Source organism: Triturus cristatus, chromosome 3_2, assembly GCF_964204655.1.
Source record: "Triturus cristatus chromosome 3_2, aTriCri1.1, whole genome shotgun sequence".
In the NCBI taxonomy this organism is placed as follows: Eukaryota; Metazoa; Chordata; class Amphibia; order Caudata; family Salamandridae; genus Triturus; species Triturus cristatus.
In genome coordinates this window covers 911,810,737-911,824,023 of record NC_140584.1, presented here as the reverse complement: position 1 = coordinate 911,824,023, position 13,287 = coordinate 911,810,737, and positions in this window count along the sequence as shown.

Here is a 13,287-nt window from a genome sequence, read left to right as displayed (position 1 = left end):
ACAACTAACTGCATCAGCAACCCTCACAGCTTGGCTAGCCCTCTCAGATGGCTCTGCCACCTCAACTGGATTTTCATTCACGAGAGGGGCTGTATCTTCCAAGGGTGCTGGAACTCTGCAGGTATGGGAGGCATGCACCCAGTTCGGCAGTCCCCCACACTTCACTGCTGTGTTTGTGACCAGTATTACTTGGTACAGACCACGCCAACGAGCATCCAGGCAACTCTTCATCACGTGTTTACGCACAAGCACCCAATCCCCTGGGCACAAGTCGTGGCACAGGTCACTTGCGGCTGGAACGGCTGCTGCTTGCACCTGCTGAGACACAGAACGGACTACGTCATCTAGGCCCTTACAGTAGTCGAGAATCAAGTCATCAGTGATGTTAATCAAGGCAGTAGCAGGTATCCCTGGCAATCGCATCGCTCTCCCCATGAGTATCTCATGCGTGACAACCCAATCCTCCTATCGGGAACACTACGGAGGCTCATGAGAACTAAGGGTAGTGCGTCGGGCCATTTCAGGGATGTCGAAGAACACACTTTTGCCATCCGTGCTTTCAAAGTCCCATTAAATTGTTCCACAATCCCAGAAGCCTCTGGTCGATAACTGCAATGCAACCTCTGATCCACATTTAAGGCCGCACAAAGCAATTTCATGATCTCACTATGGAAGTGTGTCCCTCTATCTGACTCCAAAGAGGTCGGAAAACCGAACCTCGGAATGAGCTCTCTCAGTAACAGTTTAGCTACAGTGAGTGTGTCACATCTACGTGTTGGGTAAGCCTCCACTCATCTTGAAAAAACACATACCACAACTAAGATGTACCTCAACCCATTGCACTTTGGCATCTCAATGAAATCCAACTGCATCCTATTGAAAGGCCCTCCTGACCTCGCAATGTGGCTCAAAGTCACAGCAGTTCTCTTTCCTGCATTCATCTGCTGACATGTAACACACCTTTGACACACAGCTTCAGCTGCTGCACGAAACTTTGGATTGTACCATGTCTGTCGAAACACTTGCATCATCGCATCTCTGCCAAGATGTACTGCACCATGAATCAATCTTGCCATTGGACTCAACAGACATTCCGGCAACACAGCTCGTCCATCATTCGAAATCCACACATCCACATCTCCCTTCTCACATCCTGCTCGTATCCAACTATCCCGCTCTTGATCAGTAACCTCATCCTGCAGTCGTTTTAGTTCCTCCCATGTATCAGCCATGACCAACATCATGCTGAGATCGGTTCTTTCTTGGCTTTCTTCTACATGCCCTTCAGTAAATATGCATCCTTGCTCTGCGCAAAACCCGGCAACTTCATCCGCGTAGCTGTTTCCCAGCGCCACAAAATCATTCCCCTTGCTGTGCGCAGAACATTTGACAACTGCGATTTCTTTTGGACATTGTAATGCTTCCAACAATTGTCTCATATATTCCCCATTTCTAATGGGTGAACCAGAAGATGTCATGAACCCTCTCTGTGACCATAACTGTCCAAAGTCATGAACGACACCAAACCCATACTGACTATCGGTATAGATAGTTATCCGAATCTGGTCAGCAGCCAAACAGGCACGAGTCAAAGCAATGAGTTCAGCCACCTGTGCGGAGTATACTCCTTCTAAACAAGCAGCTTCAACCACCCCTGTGATGGTACATACAGCAAACGCTGCTCTCAGTCGACCAGTACTGTCTCTTAAACATGAACCGTCCACAAAGAAAATTTCATCTGGATCAAGGAGCGGTTCATCAACAATGTCTGGTCTCGGTTTGGTGCACAGTTCAGTCACATCAAGACAATCATGGTCCTCACAATCTTCATCGTCTACATTTGGGATAGGCAACAATGTAGCAGGATTTAAAACAGAACACCTCTTCAATGTCACATTCTCTGCAGCAAGTGTAACTTGTTCATAGCGAGTCAATCGATTGTTCCTGAGGTGCTGTGTTTTAGTCCTTGTCATCAACAATTCAACAGAATGTGGCACATAGACTGTAAGCGGATGACCCATTACAATGCTCTCACATCTTTCAATACTGACACCTGTTGCAGCAACGGATTTGAGACATCCGGGCAACGCAGAAGCTACTAGATCTAAAGTAGCTGAAAAGTAGGCAACTGGTCTACGGACACCTCCATGAATCTGAGTCAAGACTGCCAATGCGCAACCTTCCCTTTCGCAGCAGAATAGGGCAAATGCCTTATTGTAATCAGGCGTCCCCAAAGCTGGAGCACAACACAAGGCTTCTCTCAGCCTCAAAAATGATCTCAAACAGTCTTCGTTCCATGGTACCGGATCACTCACATCCTTGCGCGTTAGCCGCTGTAAAGGCTTCGCTTCAAAGGAGAAGTTTGGGATCCATTGGCGACAGTAGCCAACCATCCCCAAGAACATTCTGACTTCTCTCTGAGTGGTAGGCACAGGCATGTTCATAATAGCCTCAATGCGATCTGGTGACACCTTTCTCCTGCCTTTCTCAATTCTATGACCCAAATACTGCACTTCACTCAAACAGTACTGCAATTTGCTCAGTGACACCTTGTGTCCATTCTCTGCCAGATAATTCAGTAGGGCAATGGTATCGATCCTGCAAGCGTCTTCAGTTTCTCACGCTACAAGCAGATCGTCGATGTACTGCACCAGAACAGAGTTCTGCGGAAACACGAGACCTTCAAGATTCTTCTTCAAGATCTGATTGAAGATCGACGGGCTCTCCGTATATCCCTGTGGGATACGACACCACGTTAACACACAATTCTCCAGCCGGAAAGCAAAAAGATATTGGCTCTCCTCATGTAGAGGAATCGAAAAGAATGCTTGGCACAAATCAATCACTGTAAACCACTCAGCTTCACATGGGATCTGAAACAAGATCACGGACGGATTCGGTACCACTGGACAACATGGAACAACTAACTCATTAATCTTTCGCAAATCTTGGACAATCCTGAATTTCCCACTCGGTTTCTGTAGTCTCATGATAGGTGAATTGCATGGGCTACCCATGATCTCTTTTAGAATTCCCTGCTTGATCATAGACTCAATTACAGGCTTGATCCCTGCAATCGTTTTAGTTCCTCCCATGTATCAGCCATGACCAACATCATGCTGAGATCGGTTCTTTCTTGGCTTTCTTCTACATGCCCTTCAGTAAATATGCATCCTTGCTCTGCGCAAAACCCGGCAACTTCATCCGCGTAGCTGTTTCCCAGCGCCACAAAATCATTCCCCTTGCTGTGCGCAGAACATTTGACAACTGCGATTTCTTTTGGACATTGTAATGCTTCCAACAATTGTCTCATATATTCCCCATTTCTAATGGGTGAACCAGAAGATGTCATGAACCCTCTCTGTGACCATAACTGTCCAAAGTCATGAACGACACCAAACCCATACTGACTATCGGTATAGATAGTTATCCGAATCTGGTCAGCAGCCAAACAGGCACGAGTCAAAGCAATGAGTTCAGCCACCTGTGCGGAGTATACTTCTTCTAAACAAGCAGCTTCAACCACCCCTGTGATGGTACATACAGCAAACGCTGCTCTCAGTCGACCAGTACTGTCTCTTAAACATGAACCGTCCACAAAGAAAATTTCATCTGGATCAAGGAGCGGTTCATCAACAATGTCTGGTCTCGGTTTGGTGCACAGTTCAGTCACATCAAGACAATCATGGTCCTCACAATCTTCATCGTCTACATTTGGGATAGGCAACAATGTAGCAGGATTTAAGCAGAACACCTCTTCAATGTCACATTCTCTGCAGCAAGTGTAACTTGTTCATAGCGAGTCAATCGATTGTTCCTGAGGTGCTGTGTTTTAGTCCTTGTCATCAACAATTCAACAGATTGTGGCACATAGACTGTAAGCGGATGACCCATTACAATGCTCTCACATCTTTCAATACTGACACCTGTTGCAGCAAGGGATTTGAGACATCCGGGCAACGCAGAAGCTACTGGATCTAATGTAGCTGAAAAGTAGGCAACTGGTCTACGGACACCTCCATGACTCTGAGTCAAGACTGCCAATGCGCAACCTTCCCTTTCGCAGCAGAATAGGGCAAATGCCTTATTGTAATCAGGCATCCCCAAAGCTGGAGCACAACACAAGGCTTCTCTCAGCCTCAAAAATGATCTCAAACAGTCTTCGTTCCATGGTACCGGATCACTCACATCCTTGCGCGTTAGCCGCTGTAAAGGCTTCGCTTCAAAGGAGAAGTTTGGGATCCATTGGCGACAGTAGCCAACCATCCCCAAGAACATTCTGACTTCTCTCTGAGTGGTAGGCACAGGCATGTTCATAATAGCCTCAATGCGATCTGGTGACACCTTTCTCCTGCCTTTCTCAATTCTATGACCCAAATACTGCACTTCACTCAAACAGTACTGCAATTTGCTCAGTGACACCTTGTGTCCATTCTCTGCCAGATAATTCAGTAGGGCAATGGTATCGATCCTGCAAGCGTCTTCAGTTTCTCACGCTACAAGCAGATCGTCGATGTACTGCACCAGAACAGAGTTCTGCGGAAACACGAGACCTTCAAGATTCTTCTTCAAGATCTGATTGAAGATCGACGGGCTCTCCGTATATCCCTGTGGGATACGACACCACGTTAACACACAATTCTCCAGCCGGAAAGCAAAAAGATATTGGCTCTCCTCATGTAGAGGAATCGAAAAGAATGCTTGGCACAAATCAATCACTGTAAACCACTCAGCTTCACATGGGATCTGAAACAAGATCACGGACGGATTCGGTACCACTGGACAACATGGAACAACTAACTCATTAATCTTTCGCAAATCTTGGACAATCCTGAATTTCCCACTCGGTTTCTGTAGTCTCATGATAGGTGAATTGCATGGGCTACCCATGATCTCTTTTAGAATTCCCTGCTTGATCATAGACTCAATTACAGGCTTGATCCCTGCAATCGTTTCAGGCGACAGATTATACTGAGGCGTCCTAGGAAATTCTACATTCGGCTTGACCTCAATTTTTACTGGGCCTATGCCTTTGACCAATCCGATCTCTTCTCCACTGAGATCCCACACATCCATTGACACAGAATCCCTCAGATCAAGTGGAAGTTCCTCCACTGTCAGCGCTGGATACATTTCTATGCACACCCGCTGATTCGCAACCTTAAAGGTCACATCATAATACCTCGTCTGTACTTCCACTCCCTTCGGTGTACAATAGATAGTGCAATTCAGTTTGCACAACAGATCTCTACCTAACAGACAAACTGGACTAGAGTCACACACCACAAACTGGTGCCGATCCCTGAAATTTCCTATCTTCACTGGAATTGGCTCTGTCAATGGGCTAGTCATTTTCTTATTCGCTACAGCAACGACTTGGATTGATTGTCCCGAGAGGGGTAGGTCAGGGACTACTGCAGATCGTACAGTAGACCGAGTAGCACCGGTATCAACTAAAAAGGTCGTGGGGTGACCATCAATGTCTGCTTCCACAAATGGTCCCCTCTGATCTACCTCTAAGAATGCCCCAAGCGCGCAGTCCTCTTCCCCTGTCAAGCACGGTTGTGCCAACGGATCAGGGCTGTATTCCTCACTGCCTTCAAACATGGGTATCTGCAGGTAAGTTCGGACTCCCTGTTGCATATTCTGTATCCTAGGTGGTTGAGGGACCTGCACCTGCGGACCACCAGGCCCCCCTTTGACCATCTTAGGTCGAGTCACTGTAGGAACCATTTCCGCCACAGGAACCTGAACTATCTCTCCTTCTTGCTGTATCTGATTCAACGGGTACAAAGGACACTCGCGTTTCCAGTGTCCGACCTGGTGACAAAGATGACACACAGTGGTCTTTTTCAATGTCGCCACATCCACTCCTGTCTTAGGATCAATTGACTTTGGTCTTCCCTGACCTTGAGCATTCTGATTTCCTCCTTGGTTATTTCCCTGTTTTCTTCCTAAAGACCCTCCACTAGACTGTCCCTGAGCTGTTTGCATCTGAACAAGCATTAATTTGTCTTTCAACTTCCTGTGCTTTGATTCTATCTCATCACTACAGTACCTAGCATACTGTAAAATCTCATCCACCGGCTTATTCTGCCAACAAATCAAATGCTGCTGTATCATGAGACTAACCTCTGGCCTCAATCCCAACACAAACTTCGAAACAAACTGTCCCATGTCCTTTGTGTCTAACACATCCAGTCCACTATACTGCTTAAAAGCCTGCAAAAGTCTCTCATAAAACTCATGCACCGTCTCTTTTGGCTCCTGCACTGTCCGATCTATCTTCACCCAATCAATGTCCTGAGGTGAGATTTTCGACTTCAACCATGTGATCACTTGTTCGAACTTCTTCATCACTATGGGTGATGGACCATTCGATAGTGTGTCCCTGTCAGGCTCTGAGGTTGGCCACTCGACAGCAATTGTACATGCTGACCATAAATCACTCGGAACCACAATGTCAAACAATGTATTCAAATCAACCCACAACACTTTCTAAATTTTGACAAAGCGATCAACCTGCTTGTACCATTCCACGGGCTTCTCCCTTAACCGTGGGAAATCATTTGTAAATGCAGCCAAGTCACCCCAACTCCAAGGTACATGCACATATCCTCCATTCTTTACCTCTCGTAAAGGGAAATTCCCTACCTCCGTCATCCCCCCACCTGGACGTGGCGTCTCTCCTATTGTTCTCCTAGAGCTTTTCTTCTTAGACCATCTTTCTTCCCACTTATCGAGCATAATCCATGCACGTATTGCTATGATCAAATCTTTGATATGGGCTCTCAAACCCATGACTCCCTTTTCTTCCAATTCTTGGTCGCTGTCCTGCAATCTATGACTTCCCTGCAATGATTTTGTTTTGGACAAATCCACATCATACCTTTTAGCCAATTCTGAGAACTTCTCATGTGCAGCTCGTGCCTTGCGAGTTACATCCTTCGCTACAAAGAGTAACTTGTCTTGTTCATACATATATGTTCTCTCAAGAGGCAAGTTTCCACTTATTATCTCATCTACTTCTGCTTTCAACCTTACAACATCTAACATTCTTCCTTTCAGGGCTCCCTTCAGTACTTCTCTACAAGCTGCTCCATCTCTTTCATCGTAATCACATTCCCGTTGCTGAGATCTACGATCTTCTGACATACTCATAGGAACTGAACGATTCACTTTCGTGCCTCGTTCACTTTCTGCTGTTCTCACACTCTGGTTCTGATTCCTCACTGGCAGTCCCACATCCACAAATCTGATCTTGACTCAGCCAAAGACTTCGGCCTCACTGGTCTCACCTCTGTCTGTCTGTCTGCTGTAGCTGGCAATGGCGTACTCCATTCTATAGGCTTTGGAGTTTGCTCCATTCCACTGACTGATCCATTTCCTTCAATCACACTCCTAGTTCCTACAGCTGACTGCACTGAACTTCCAACCTTCTCTTGATCTGGGTCATAAACAGAAACAATGGGTCCAATGGTGACCGGTACCTTTAGAGCATCCGGTAACCGCGCACCTCTCCCAACCTCTGTGCTGGCTACAGGCTGGTTTCTAATACTCTCAGCTCCTGTCGAGAACTTCCCTTCTATTCTCACTTCAGACTGAGTCGGTACTCCACCATTCCCTTCTGACTGAGCCAATTTTCCCTCGCAAAGATCGGGATTGTATGGAGGTGGTCTCTCGGACAACAACCTCTCTAGTAGACTATCATCTGTGTCACTGTCTTCATCATCATCTACACTCTTTACCTTTGAGCCATCAGTTTTCACCAGTAAGGGATATAACCTGTCTCCCTCTGTTGTTTGCACTCTTCACCTTTTCTCTTCTGCATCCCATCTTACATTCTGAAATGCCTTAATCGACTTCTTCAACCTCTCCTGACTTCGATCTCTTTTCCTGTCATGTGCTGCTCTAATCCACGCATTCAAGGCTTCAAACTGAGTAGGTCTTGGCAAAGGTCGTAATGCCGCCATCACAGATTTCAACTGATACAACACTTCCAATCTAAATGAGCCATATCGCGGGAAAGCTAACTCTCCTTCATTCTGGGTCATCTTATGCCAATTTTCAAGCCAGATTATAGTATGCAACCCTACATTTCTTGCCATATAATACGCTGGAGTATCCTCGGGAGGGACCTCTTCTCCCCCACGAGTAACCACATGTTTGTCACCTCTACACAATTCTCGGAAAACTTTAAAACATTTCATGATGAACGAATTTCGATCGCACACAATGTTTTCGTTTACTTCCTGATGTCAAACCCCACCAATAACAGCGCGACTCACACCAACCGACCTATCGGAGCGCGGCACCTTCTGACGTCACCCGTCCTCCGCTTGAAGCAGTTCCCCTCCTTCACAGCTCACGTCTCACCCATGCTTTCGTCCCATTCATACGCTGAAATAACCGTTTGTCCCAAACAAGTTACTTCTCTAACTGTCCGTTCACGGTCTCTCGAAGTTGTCGACCTTGGTTGGCAACTGTCTGTCCACGTCCGGCCCGACAACCACCTCTGATAGGTTACAAATACTCAATTCCACGTACAACAACCCACGACCAGCGTTGGTTATTCAAGCACTCACACATTCGCTCCCCCTATCTCGGTCCAGGTGATCGATGACGTCTCATGATCTCCTTTCGGTGGTCAACAAAATCTACCTCGGGTGTCTTCTACACCACAATCGCTTAAGCTACTCGTCGAGCCTAAGACTTTCCCGGGCTGAGCGCGCAAACAGCCTGATCTCATAATCACTCAACACTCACTCCAACTCCGCAAGACATCACACAACAAAACATCACCGCAATCTACAAACATCTCACCCTATTCATACTCACTCCTCCTCGAACCGCTGCTTTCTGCCGCACCGCTACTCTCCATCAATCTCCATCAGCCGCCGTCGTCTGCTGCTCGCTATCCGATGAGTCACCATCACTTGATTTCTATGGGCCTCAAGGATCTCTTATCCTAATCTAGATCTCCCCTCACTATCGGAGATAACCATCCTACTCTGCTACCAACTGATAAGGCCGGATTCTTGCCTACCTGGTTATCTCCAAGAATCCTCACAGGTCGCCAGGATCTTTTTATCTGCCAAATAGCGTAGAGGGGATGAACACAATTATCAAAATATATCTACCAAAATTAGATTTCATTTGGAAAGGATCACTGACTAAATATCGAAGGTCACAATATCAACCTAAAAAAATATCAGAACAAAAATATCGATGACAAGAATATCGACATCCTATCTACAACATGGTAAGTACAAAAATATCGATAATTAAATATCGAGGTCAAAAATATCGTTAGTAATAAATATCGCTTTTTTTTGTTTAATAATATATGTAAAATAAACATAATAATACTTATAAATAAAATAAACATAATTAAATATATTTCATACTGTTAAAGATTAATAATTAATAAATATAATTTAATAAAAAATTAATTAAACATATACATATAATATATAATCTATATACTTACTTAATAATGTTTTAATAATTATTTTAATAAATTATAAATTATATAAAAATAATAAAAATTGCAAAAACATTACACACATAAAACAATAACATAAATAAAAATTAAATAATTATGTATAACAAATTAAATAATTACATTTAATTTAAATATTGTTAAAATTAATTATATACTACATTAGCTAAAATAATAAAAATAATATTAAATAGCAGATAGAATAAAACTACTACGCCAGCTCCAAAAAAAACAACAGAAAGGAAAATGTTGGCTAGCGGATGTCAAAAAATTACTATATCCAATAGTGTAAAAGTAGAGAAAGTGTTGGATAACGTAGAGATATAAATTACTATTCCGACTCCAGGGACTGCAACAGTAAGGAAAGTGTTGGATAGCGTAGGGGTAAAAATAACTATTCCAACTCCAAACAGTGCAACAGTAGGGAAAGTGTTGGATAGCGTAGGGGTAAAAATTACTATTCCAACTCCAGAGAGTGCAACAGTAGGGAAAGTGTTGGATAGCGTAGGGGTAAAAATTACTATTCCAACTCCAGAGAGTGCAACAGTAGGGAAAGTGTTGGATAGCGTAGGGGTAAAAATTACTATTCCAACTCCAGAGAGTGCAACAGTAGGGAAAGTGTTGGATAGCGTAGGGCTAAAAATTACTATTCCAACTCCAGAGAGTGCAACAGTAGGGAAAGTGTTGGATAGCGTAGGGGTAAAAATTACTACTCCAACTCCAGAGAGTGCAACAGTAGGGAAAGTGTTGGATTGCGTAGGGGTAAAAATTACTATTCTAACTCCAGAGAGTGCAACAGTAGGGAAAGTGTTGGATAGCTTAGAAGTTAAAAATAACATACTTATAAATAAAATAATTCTTTAAAATAATTAATAATGTAATTATTAAATTACTCAAAATTACTTACAAATACCAATATTTATTAAAAACATGACTACCAATAAATAATTAATTAGCAATAAATTATGAATACATACCAATAAATAATAATTAATGATTATTAATTACCAATTAACAATTATTGAACAATTACATATTTTATACAAAAAAATATTTATCAAACATTAATTACCAATTTAAAAAAAATTAAACAATTACATATTTTTATAACCAAAATCATAATTATTATACATTAATTACCAATTAATAATTACTTATTACTATATTAATTAGAAATATCAATAAATAATATTTACACATATTTAATTACCAATTGATTATTAATCAACAATAAATTATTGTTCATAACCAACATATTATAATTTACAATATTTACCAATTAATAATTAATCTCCGATTAATTAATTATCAATACCCAACAACAAATTTAATAATTACTTAATTAGATTTCAATTACTTCCAACACTATTCCCCTATAAACGCACAAAACACTCAAATAATAAAATAATACAGTTAACATTATCAATTAATCAATTAATAAAAACTAATTACCAATTAATAAAAATTAATTACCAATTAATACTTAATTAACAATCATATAATTATCAATACAAATAAATAAATAAAAATATTACTTAATTACAATTAAATTACTTCCAACCCTATTGCCCTATAAACCCACAACCCGCTACAGAATTTAAACGCAAAATGTATTTAAAATAAATTTATAATTCCTAAAAATGTATAATTAATTTCATATAATTAAATTACTTCCCACCCTAATCCCCTATAAACCCACAACCCGCTACAGAATTTAAACGCAAAAATTATTTAAAATTAATTTATAATTTCTAAAATTTTATAATTAATTTTATATAATTAAATTACTTCCCACCCTGTTCCCCTATAAACCCACAACCCGCTACAGAATTTAAACGCAAAAATTATTTAAAATTAATTTATAATTTCTAAAATTTTATAATTAATTTTATATAATTAAATTACTTCCCACCCTATTCCCCTATATACCCACAACCCGCTATGGTACTAAAACACAAAATTAACATAAAAAAAACATTATTAAAATATAAAAATTGTATACATATATTTTAAAACCAATAGAACACTTAACAAAAAATAATTAACACATACATATTAAATACATAATAAAATACATAGCAATAATATAAATATCGATATTAGTGACATCGATATTAGTAACATCGATATATTTGATATCGATATTACTAACTTCGATATTACTAACAACGATATAAAAAAAAATCGATATTACTTACCTTAGGGTCGATATTCTGTCCATCGATATTCTTGACATCGATATTGGTGCCGATTCGGATCCTGGAGAAACCGGGTACGAACCGTTGGTCGGAGCGTTTTCTCCATCCGACTCGTACCCGGGAAATAAACATTACAAACAGGGAAGTACGATTCCCACGGAAACACCATTTCCGTACGAATCGTAAAAAACATCGACCGACGAAAATATACATACGAATGTGATCCGGGAATGCTCCGACGTGACGTCGGGACGCATTCAGGCTGCGGTCCACGAACCAGGAAGTACAATCCGCACCGACGTCACCCCGCACGGATTATATTTTCCGGCTGCCAAAAACTGCCGGGAAATCAGGACGATGCGCACAAGGAGCACCTGTACGCGACGGACAGCCATGGACCCGAACCTACGTGTCATCCCAGCCCTCATAGCAGTCCACCTGCTCTACAGGCACCGACGCAGATGCCGCAGAAGGTCAGAATAACACCCAGGGGCAAAGGGGGGGGGCAGGGGCAGGACACATAAACCCCACGCAAGTCACAAATCACACATGCCCTGGACATACCTGACCTGCAGGACCTGGTCACCTCGAGGGGGTGGGGGCGTGTCCAGCAACGCAAGCGTCCGCCACAACGGAAGTGGATGGTGACGCGAACCGGCAACACAACAATACCGGTACGTACCGTCCCCAGGCCTTAAGAGCGTGGGTACGGGCCGTACCACGCCCACCACTACGTCACCCCAACAATGGCGGTACGGCCCGTACCCACGTACTAAAGGCCTGGGGATGGGCCGTGCCAGCATTGTTGGGGTGATGTAGGGGTACGCGTGGTACAACCCGTACCCACGCTCTGAAGGGCTGGGGACGGTGCGTACCCCTACGGCACCCCATTGGGGGTCTGCACCGTACCCAGGCCCTCAGAGCGTTGGTACGGGTCGTAACACGCGTACCCCCACATCACCCCAAGAATGCTGGTACGGCCCGTCCCCAGGCCTTTAGTACGTGACCGGGGACTCCTTTGACCGCTTGCCGGGTGGTGTCACTGTGGGGCTCAGGGACAGAGCGGCCATGAAGGAGTCTTTGGTGGAATCTTGGCCAGGAGAGCTGAGGGGAGTGGATTTGGAGGGTGGTGGTCGTGAGGAATGTGGACTCCCACTCTGGCTGCGTGTCTTCCGTTTCCCCCCCGACCCAGTGGGTGTGCCTACTTCACCCTGTGTGTGCGTGCCAGGAGGTGTGCGCTTTGCATTCCCTGGTGGTGTGGTGCCTGTGTCTGGTGGGGTGCGTGCATGGCTACGTCTGGGTGTGCTTTGGACAGGCATGGGAGTGGGAAGTGTGGATGCTGCAGGGGTAGGGGGGGACGTAGCACTGCAGGAGACCCAATGCTGCAGTCAGTGTCGAGTCTATGGACCTCAGCAAGTTGCGTTGGTCAGACTGCGCAGCTGAAATGCCCTCCATGTACGCCTCCATCTGGTTGAGCACTTGGCTGTGGCCATGGAGGACATTAAGCATCGCAGTCTGACCAACCTGCAACTGCCGCAGGATGTCCACAGACTCGGCATTGGTGGCAGCAGTGGAGACAGGGGCAGG